The 11,062-nt window shown below is 38.7% G+C and overlaps 1 protein-coding gene across 3 annotated transcripts in view; it reads right to left on the bottom strand.

Annotated features, from left to right (window-relative positions):
- fam49a (family with sequence similarity 49 member A) overlaps positions 1-10,126 on the bottom strand; it is a 29,513-nt gene extending 19,387 nt beyond the window's left edge. For all 3 annotated transcript variants that reach the window (XM_049480969.1, XM_049480985.1, XM_049480966.1), the window contains exon 1: positions 10,016-10,126. The gene's annotated coding sequence lies outside the window, so the exon portion shown is untranslated. The remainder of the gene's footprint in view (positions 1-10,015) is intronic.
- Positions 10,127-11,062: the final 936 nt, after the last annotated feature.

The following is an 11,062-nucleotide window of genomic DNA, read 5'->3' on the forward strand; positions in this document are numbered from 1 at the left end:
TACAACCCCTGGCAAAAAGTATGGAATCACCAGTCTTGGATGAGCACTCCTTCAGACATTTCATTCTGTAAAACAAACTCTGATCAAAAACATGATACAATAATAAGGTCATTCCAAAGTGCAACTTGTTGGCTTTCAGGAACACTCAAAGAAATGAAGAAAAAACATTGTGGAAGTCAGTGAATGTTACTTTTATTGACCAACCACAGGGAAAAAAATATGGAATCACTCAATTCTGAGGAAAAAAGTATGGAATCACTCAAATTGAAGGTAGAAAATAAGGACACACCCAGTCAATTTCCTTTCCCTAAATGGACACCTGCCTCAGATTAGATCTGCTCATTAGTCTGCAGTTAAAAACACCTGCAGTCATGACACCTTGGAGGGCTGCTGGACGAATTAGAGTGGCAAGAACCATGGCTCCAACAAGAGAAATGTCTCTTGAAACAAAAGAGAGGATTGTGAAACTTCTTGAAGAAGGTAACTCTTCACGCATGGTTGCTAAAGATGTGGGCTGTTCACAGTCAGCTGTATCCAAGATATGGACCAAATACAAACAGCATGGAATGGTTGTTAAAGCCAGGCGTACTGGTAGACCGAGAAAGACATCAAAGCGTCAAGACAAGCAACTTAAGGCCATTTGTCTTGAAAACCGAAAAAGTACAACTAAACAGATGAAGCATAAATGGGAAGAAGCCGGAGCCAATGTATGTGACCGAACCGTAAGAAATCGCCTAAAGGAAATGGGATTTCAATACAGGAAAGCTAAAAGAAAACCATCATTGACACCTAAACATAAAAGAACAAGACTGCAGTGGGCTAAGGAGAGGCAATCATGGACTGTGGATGACTGGATGAAAGTTGTCTTCAGTGATGAGTCAAGAATCTGCATTGGACAAGGTGATGATGCTGGAACTTTTGTTTGGTGCCGTTCCAGTGAGATTTATGAAGAGGCCTGCCTGAAGAAAACAACCAAATTTCCACAGTCCTTGATGATATGGGGCTGCATGTCAGGCAAAGGCACTGGGGAGATGACTGTGGTTAATTCTTCTATCAATGCACAAGTTTACATTGACATTTTGGACAGTTTTCTCATCCCTTCAATTGAACAGATGTTTGGAGATAATGAAATAATTTTCCAAGATGACAATGCATCGTGCCATAGGGCAAAAACAGTGAAGGCATTCCTTGGAGAAAGACACATTCAGTCGATGTCATGGCCTGCAAATAGTCCAGATCTCAACCCAATTGAAAACCTGTGGTGGAAATTGAAAAAAATGGTCCACAAGAAGGCTCCGACCTGCAAAGCTGATCTGGCAACTGCTATCAAAGAGAGTTGGCACCAAATTGATGCAGAATACTGTTTGTCACTCATCAAGTCCATGCCTCAGAGACTGAAAGCCGTTATAAAAGCCAAAGGTGGTGCAACTAAATACTAGTGATGTATTTTGAATCATCTTTTGTTTATCTGTTTTTCATGATTCCATACTTTTTTCCTCAGAATTGAGTGATTCCATATTTTTTTCATCTGTTAATCAGCACAGACTGTTCAGAAGAATGTCAGATATGGGTCACATAAAAAATTTACATAAAATAAACATTGGATTTCACCTGCTGTTTAAACGTAGCCTATGTGTTCCATAAAGATCCTTGGACATCCATTTGCTATCTGAAACATCTGGCAAGTTCTGGTGCTGGCAAAGTGTCTTAACTCATACAGATCAGTGATTCGCTGTTAGCAGAGCCAGTTTTTAGAGTTCAACCAGAGGTTAGGCAGCATGAAGATTCAATGAACTGTAGAATTCAAAAATCCCACGAGTAAACAACTGTGGGTGGAAATCAGAACACAAGGCCTGGTGAAAGCTAATAAAATGGTGGTTGGATAAGAGCTACATCTCCAAGGAGCACAGAGCACACAACGATAATATACTGATAAAACTGAGAGTGTGTCCATGTGTGCATTTATACAGAACATCCCCCACCCTGACCTGATAGTAGCAAGCCAACAACAATATTTGGTACTGAAATAAGCAGCAAAAAGCTTTCTGTTCAACATAGAAGCTGGGCAGAGGGAAAAGAATTGATAACCTATCCTGTAGAAATGTGATATTAAAAACAGTAAAATAAGACTTAAAGCTTTTTTTGCCTATAAACACATACATTTTTACACAGCTAATTATACTGATAAAACAAGCTGACCCAAGTAGGCAGCACACAAGCCGAAAACAAAACCTCCCTGGTATCAGGTTCTCTGGATTAGCCAGAAACACACACAGCACAGACAGAAATTTTGCCCTACTAAGACCCATGTGCAAGCACTTCCTTAATATTAATACATTTAATGTCACAGTGACCTATTGTTTGCTCTATTTTTATTTTTCTAAAAGATTTTAGCTCACCCATTTAAACAACTAAAGTTTAAAACTGTGTTACTGTTACCCCCATTACTCAGAAAAGCATCCTATCAGAGAAAAGAGAGCAGAAATTGAGAGTTTATACCATGTATGCATCATGCCTTTAATTTGTTCAGGATCTCTCTGTTCAGGATAGATAAGCTAAGTATAAACATATTTATACCTTACAGTTTAAAAGCCAGAGAGGTGCACAGATTTAGTGATAGACAAACAACATTGTATAATACAGACCAAAGTCAAGCCAATAACAGAGACAGAAAAAAACATCAATTTCCTGTCTCTGTGTCTGTGACAGGCTTCTGCTGCTGTCGGGCAGATTTGAAGAAAACAAATTTAACAGTCTCGCACCCCACTGTTAGGCGTAGTTCTGAGACAGCAAGATTACTCTAAATGCAGAAGAGAAAAGTCAATTTTGCAGATATGCACAGATATGCATCGATCAACAGCAGATCAGATCATGTAACAATAATACAGGATGACTCAGCAAGGCTGGGGCCATTAGGCACTAAGGAATTTTACAATTGGATTTCACATTATTAGCTCTTACTGAGGCATAGATCTCATAGTCAGTATAGTTGTTCTAGATATGTTTATGCCCAAATGAGTCACTGTACAATAAGGCACACAACATACTATAAAAACACAAAAGAAAAAACGTGAAAAGGCATTCTGCACCCAAAACAAAAGGCATAGTGGTTCAGCAACTGCTTGCGGAAGTAGGCCTAAGAAGAGCACTTCTGGGAATGTCCTCAAGCACACTGAAGAATTCAAAACATCTCCACACACACACACACACACACTTTAAATAAATGTTCATAAACTTGAAGGAGATAGATTGAAGGCTGTAATGCAACAATATAGACCCCTGCTAACTACATGGGACAAAAAAAGGCAATTGGTTACAGGAGATGCAGAGGTAAGTGTCACTCGGGGAAGACCAAGAACATAACAGCTTAAAGAATGTTCTTTAACTTCAGCTTAAGGTCACACTTTTGGATAGTAAGTGTCAATGTGATTTCCCTCTTAAGAGGTTTTGGCCATTTTGCAAGCTTTCTCCTCAGCCATTGCTGACCAGTATGTACAAAAGACAAGGAGTTGTACAACATGTCAGATGTCTCATTAAATGAGCATGCAATAGCTATTGGTTGTAATTGGTAAGCACATATTTAATTTTCACCTATCTTGGAAAACTTTTTTCCTTGCATTTTTAACAAAGTAATATCTAAATATTGCTAAGATTAAAAAAAATGTGTTCAATACTTGATCCATGCAGCCTATTTAGAATGAATTATTAGATTAGATTCTCTAATGCCACAAGAACCAACTCATTAATATATCTATTCAGCCTACCACAGTTTAGCAAAGTCTATATATAGCGGTTCTACAGAGGGTTTCAGCAGAGTGAATATAATATATTAATAATGTGTCTTAAAGGATAAAATCATTGCACACTGACCTTTTTATGTTATTTCTTAACAGGAGAACCAACAGATACAGGGACATGAAACTTTTAGTACACAAAATCATCTAAACAAATAAAACAAATCAAACAAGACCACAGTTTTAAAAACAGATTATTAAGGTTAAATCCTTTTCTTGCTAAACAAACAAAAAGGACAATTCTGAAATCAGCAAAAAGAGGTTATTTTCACAATTCTACAAAAAGTCAGTAATTTAAATATTGTGACCGTTACAAAATCTTAGTAAAATCTAATTGCAATATCTTTGTGAGGGGACCTCAGCAACAAAACAAATTCTGGGTTCCACATGACTCAACTAAAAACTAGGTTCCAACAATTGACACATTCTAGGGTCATGCTGCTTTGTCATAACAACCAGAACCCCACAACTGGCCATGCATCTCTTCAAATGTATCAGAGAAGAAGTGCTGCAAGTGATAGGGGGAGTCCTAATGGGTGGGTGGGTTAATTGGCTGAGCTAATTGAGAAAATTATTTTAAAAACTATCACTTTTTAAATAAAACCAAAGCAGACCAAAACAGCTTCAGTAGTACTAATACAAAAGATACATACATAACAAGAGAAATGAGGCATGGGCTTCATTAAGCTGACGAAACAACTATTCTTGAACTATATGCAGTGCTGTAAACTGAAATGCATAACATGCATTTGTTCCCCAGAGAAGGAAAAGAACATAAACATCCAACCAAGAGACAAGCAGCTCCACCCTACACATCAAAACTGTAGTTCTGCAGGGCAAAGCCCTCATGGTTTTAGATATCCATTTTTAAAGCACTCTCTGTTTTGACTGAGGAGAAAAACAAAACTAAAATTGGGTTAAGAGAACTGTGTTTCCCTCAGGCTCCAGCAAATGTGACAGAGGTCTGAGCTGGGCTTCAGAGAGGCAGGCTCAATTTTGTCCTTATATGGGCGCTGGAGGTGGGGGCAGACAAGGGGTAACAAGACCAACTCCACAATGGCAGCCTTGCTTCTTCTGCCATATCACACTCCTCAACGCCCCACTTAGCTGGGGCAGACCCACATGTCCTGAACAACAGGCTCCATACACAGTGCGTGGTCACACATCTGTGAGCCATTGGTTGGCGGGAAAGATAGCAAGTAACTGCTGTGAGACTTCTTTTCTCAGCTTCACAGTTAATTAAAATGGTTAGAAGGTTCCCTTCACTTCACTTTAATTATGCGAATGTAGCTTTCAGTGTTGTTTTTTAATAACAGACTTTCAGGCGGGTAGCAAAGGGCTGTAAGGATCAGCAGAAAAGCTTTGGTGTGGTCACTGAATGGGGGGTTGGTATTCAGAGGGGGTCTCCACAGCCGGTCGTAAAAACGTGTAGGAGTCAGAGGCGTACAATTCTTCCTACAGCCGGCCACTAGCGTGAAAGGACACTTCTGTGCTGCGAACTCCGCATCTCAAAAGCAGTGGCATACAAAAGGGCCGTGTCTCAGAGTCTAGGAGAAGACAGAGGGTCTTCACTGATCAACAAGCCCACTCTGAGACATCACTGTTAAGGGTGCCACAATATCAGGCTCTAGTTGACTGCTGTCTCTGTGTCCCTCCAAAAAAAAAAGAGGAAGAAATCTGCTGAGATCAGTGGGCTCACATCTTTAGACAAACTTCATCAACTTGACTCAGTAATTTAAAGACTGCATTAGTATAAGAAATAGAGGTACCTACATAGTTGCTTGTTTCATAATATTTATATGATGTGGATATATCTCCTCACACATTCATCTCATACACTAAAAAAGTTCCAATTTAAAGTTTTATTAGCAAAATTTAGCAAGGAGCTAAAAGCTATGACTGACTATACACACCTCGTTTAGTTAACCCTGACACTAGGTCCTTGAGAAAGAATATCTGGGTCATCCAGTCTCTCCACTGCATTACACCACGTCGCTGAAAAGAAGTGTTTGGTATTTGGCTAATCTCTCTGCCCAAATAAACACCCAAAAACAAATAAATAAAAAAGTGAGGGCCAAGTTACATAAATACATAAAAAGTGTATCATTGAGAAGAAAAGCAAGACTGAGGGTTTCGGCTGAGAGCCTCTTTGCAGCTCTAACAAAGGAACACTAAATCCATTTTTATATGCCACCTCGCCTTTTTCATCCATTTGGGTTATTAAACCCTACCTTCAAAAAAGCTGCACATCTATGTATTATGTTCCTAGAACTTTCACAGACTGTTACCATGGAGAGAAAACACCATAAATCTTATTATTCCAGCAGCTGCTGACATCAATGAAAGTGCAGCAGAACGGAGAAGATCCAGTCAAGATCATGCCAGCTGAGCAGTCAGATCTGGCAACAAGACAGTTTCAGTAACGCAGCAATGCATGCAGGCCAGTGAGAACAATTACACCCACTGCAATCAGAAAACAAGCAATACACGTGCAGCATCATGAGCTGACCAATCAATAGATGATGAACCGTGTTCATTAAAAATACAAAAGCCAATAGCAGATCCTCATATTTCCCCAATGACACTGTACTTCAATATCAACAGGACAGACTTTGCATTTCACATAATGTATTTCCTTTCTGACTAACCCCATAAAGTCAGCATGAAGTCTCCTCTGTCTCATACACAGGATGTAAATCCGAAAAGTGAAACGAGAACAGGAAGTGCTGCGAAAGAGAGAAAACAAGCAGTTTTCACACTATCCTGTACTGAAGTGCGCAATACTATAATGTACCGCTCAGCATTCACTTCCACATTTTCTTAAAAAGAAAAAGGGGAAAAAGTAAGTTCACATACTATGGTGGAACTTGAGGTCAAAGCTGGTTCAAAAGCACCTTTATATTATATTATATTATACATATGAAATAGCAATTTACGTTCACCATGTTTTATAGAACAAGCTGAAGGAACTTATAAGTAAGCCAGACAAAATGAACGAAAAATTCTTGTCCATATTTTTAAAATAATATTTAGAATAGAAGGTCTCTATGCGCACTATGATTTTGTTTTTACATGTTTATACTGTGATGAATCCAGGTAAACTCCACTCTGAGCAATTTACAGTAACAAGGTAAAATCTGCTCTTTTAAAGATTAGGCTTCAAAGCTATTAGCTCTAAACATGCTTAGTACAGGAGTCCATCTGCTGCAGATCCAGTAAAATAGCTGTAAAATAGCTGGGGTAGAGTGCTATCTGTTCAGTGGCATGAATCCCAGATGACACTTTGGCTGATTCCTATATGAGCAATACCAGCAAATGCTGTTGTTCAGTAGAGTGCAGTTTTTCTTTTAACAGAAACTACAGTGATTTGCCACACTGTTGAAATAGCCCAGTATAAAATGCATTGCCTGGATTTAAGGATATACTGCTTAAAAATATAAATGGAAGGTAATGGATGGGTAAAATAAAAAATTGGGAAATTATAGGTTAATATAGAATAATTTCCAGCATCAGAATACATTCAGAGACACATAAAAACAAAAACTAACAATAACATTCGGAGACACATAAAAACCAAATATTACAGTTGATTTCAGATTGCCATTAACATATTATGGCTTATTTTGATCCCACTTTTCTGAATCTGATAGCAACCTGTTAAAGATCTTATTCAACTATACCAAGGTAAATGGGATTTCCACGTTAGGGCACCTTTAAGTCCATATTTTTTCGAGAAAAGGCAGGCAGTTCTTCTTACTTCCAGTCTAAGAAACTGAGTTTACACACTACAGCTAGAAATGCAGACAACCAACAGCATTCCGTTTTTCCTGCTACTTACGCACTGCACTGAATGAAGAACATCAGTGGTTTAACAAATGATTTTACACATGCCTGGCTGCCAGCTGGATGAACCAGCGAAGGCTTTTTGGACAGCTCACAATACATTTTACACACTGCCAAGACTCAGCCTCTACAACCTCCTCTTGCACTCTCTTTCACACCCACCATCGCCACACTCAGCACGCCATGAATTGTCCATGAAAGCTTAACACAGCGACTTCCATTAATCAATTAGTCAAAGCTGGCCTGCATTTGGAACCTCGAAAGAGAACACGGGGGGCCACAACAGAGGCTCATTTACACTCCACATTTACAACCTATCTCCTCAACATCCAATGTTCCGGTTAGTCATTTACAGATTTTTTTAAATAGCCTGTGTAATCAAAGAAGGTGAAACACAGACCCGTTCTAAGATTCAGAACATGATCCAAAGTACCTGCTGAAACTTCAGTTTTTTGCAGAGGTGGAGGGTGTCTGCAGATTTTCTTAACAATTAAAAAAATGTTCCACCATGACGGAAACGCTAACGGGACAAACTGACTTGTAATCAGATCCTCTGCATTTCAGATTCTCAGAGAGTTGGTGCAAACACACACCCAGAGGCCCAGCCACCACTGGGCCGAGTAGTGCAGCTGTCGTTGTACGTCTGACAACAGGCAGCCTGCCACAATGGGTCTGGGATAACAATAATAAATCAGGAAAACCTCTGGCGAGCCAGAAAAGCACACTGAGGGAACACAGAGCTCAGAGGGAACTGGAAGAGAAGCATCTCAACAATTTGACAGAGTAAAATAGGTGCTGCCTCTTGATTAATCTTATTTGTTGCTATCTTACCCATCAGTGAGCAGCACAGATCCTTATAGGACTCTCTACAAAAACATACAGGTCGATTTAGTCATTAAACATATCTGGTTTGGGGCTTAAATTAACTTTTTCTAGTATACTTTTAGTTTTGACATTTTTTGGACAGTGTCGGCCAAATGTAATAATGCAGCCAGTGTTGCTTGGTCCTGTTTTAGCCAACAATAAATAACTCCATCAGCAATGTCAGTTTTAAGTTTCACTCAAATCTACGCATCAGGCCGATGCTGATGTTTAACCCTTTCAGACCCTGCATCTATTACAAAGGACATCATGTATTTTCTTATTTTTTCCAAATGTTTTTCACATAACACTAATTGATACCTGTTATTAATAAGAATAGATTATAAATAAGACAATGAAAACGTTTATAAGCCAATGAAACAATAGCTTAGCCCTGCCCACTGCATTGGGAAAAAAACTGCACTAGAGCCAAAGAGGGAAATTAAAATAGTTCATTTTTAATAATTGTGTATGATTTATAACACTTTTTTCATGTTTATTTTAGTGTTTAGGGATGACTTGTGATGGCTTCGAATCAAATAGACATAGAAACAATTACTTATTTAAATTAACTGGATTTAAGATTAATATAGATTTGTGTGTATCACAGACAAAAAAAAGAATCGAGAGGAAGACAGATGATCACAAGCCATCAAACAAAATGTTGTCAGTAGTTCATAGAATAAAACAACAATGTTCATAAATAAATAGTAAAAAATAAATAAAACAGTAAATAATAGTATGAATAGTAAAATCTAAGAACCTGATCATTTCGAAGTGGTCTCTTAAATTAGGGGCCTTTATAAAAGAGCCTTTAATTAATGTTATAAAATGTATAAATTATAATTTCCACTTAAAAGGAATGAAAAAATTACGTTAATTGGTAAGTTAACTTTGATATTAACGTCTCACCCCTTTTCTTAAAACTATGGGCTGTTAGAAAACAGTTCGTAATGTGACACAATAAACATGTAACCTCAGTAAACGCGTGTTACAGGGTTTATTTAATATAATTTAATGTTATTGTTAGTTAGAGTTAGCTCTAAGCTATGTCATTTTTTTAACTGTGCGCTTTCAGTCGGTCAGTAGAGGGGTAGCCGAGCTGTCAACTTCGCCCCCATAGAACTTCAGTGCAGCTCGCGTTAACTAGCTCCCGGGAGAAGCTTTAAACTATCACCACTTACACTGGATGTTTTTCGAGGGCAGGACTGGACTCAGATTAACAGGGGGAAAGCTTGTATAAAATTAAAGCTCGTTGAGAAATTTTCTCCATTAGAGAAAAGGCTGGGGGTCCAGGCTGGCGGACTTCCTGGGGGTTTCGCCCGCTCGCTGGTGTGTAGCTCGGGCTGCTAGTTGGGTTAGCTAGGCTAACTGCGCGTGTAGCCGCTGGACACAAGTAACTAACTAGGTTATCTAACCAGCAAACTGCTGTTTTTATCTGAAGCGGTTTAAAAGAAGCTCAGTTCAGCTGTAAAAACCGCTGAAGAAGTCCCAGTATTAGCGAACTAGAGACTTACCAGTGTTTTTCCCAACTGCGGTTCTGTCACAGATTTATTTTTTCCACTGCTGCTGCTGCCGCTCTTCTGCTCCACCTTCTCCTGCCTGCAGCCACAGTTCTGAAATTTCTGCTCCGGCTTCGTTCCATTTCTACAAACCTTCACTCCACCCCTCACTGCCCTCTACACTACACTATCTAGGGGAAGTCCCTTAAGAGCGGGTGTGAAGTGGCTTATCAAGTGTATCTATATTTTATCTTTATCTTAAAATATAGATAAACATAGAGCCACACAAATGACTCCTAAGAGTGTTAGGTTCAATTAATCTAAGCCTTGTTTCAAATCTATATGTGAAAAGAAAAGATTACAATCGTAAAAACACTGGATATTCCAAAACTGAGGAAGATAGATAATCCGGATCCAGACATAAAAAAATCCATATCAGGATTTTGGTCCAACTGCCAGGGCAGCTCAGCTACAGCAGAGCCGTTAGTACAGTTGGAATAAAACCATGGGGTGGATTTTGTTTACTGTGTGGTCCTGGATTAGTCCTGGATTAACTTTTCCTCTATTCCTGAACGTCGAAGGCAAACGAAAAGGAGGCGTTTTTGCGATTCGGGATCGAGCCACAAACGTCCTACACAAGGCTTCGAGGCGTGGCTGTCGTTTCAAAATACAGGCCCTTACTGCCCATTAAAAACACTGATAAAAACCCTACTGCCTCACTACTGGACATACAGCTCTGGAAAAATTAAGAGACCACTTTTCTAAATCAGTTTCTCCGTTTTTGCTATTTATAGGTATTTTAGTAAAATGAACATTGTTGTTTTATTCTATAAATTACGGACAACATTTTTCCCAAATTCCAAATAAAAATATTTTCATTTAGATCATTTATTTGCAGAAAATGAGAAATGGTTAAAATAACAAAAATGATGCAGAGCTTTCAGACCTCACATAACGCATATTAATAAAGTTTTAAGAGTTCAAAAATTGGTTTGATAGCTTGTGATCATCCATCTTCCTCTTTATTATATTCCAGAGGTATATTACATGTCGATTTAAAAT

This window comes from Astyanax mexicanus, chromosome 1 (genome assembly GCF_023375975.1).
Source record: "Astyanax mexicanus isolate ESR-SI-001 chromosome 1, AstMex3_surface, whole genome shotgun sequence".
In the NCBI taxonomy this organism is placed as follows: Eukaryota; Metazoa; Chordata; class Actinopteri; order Characiformes; family Acestrorhamphidae; genus Astyanax; species Astyanax mexicanus.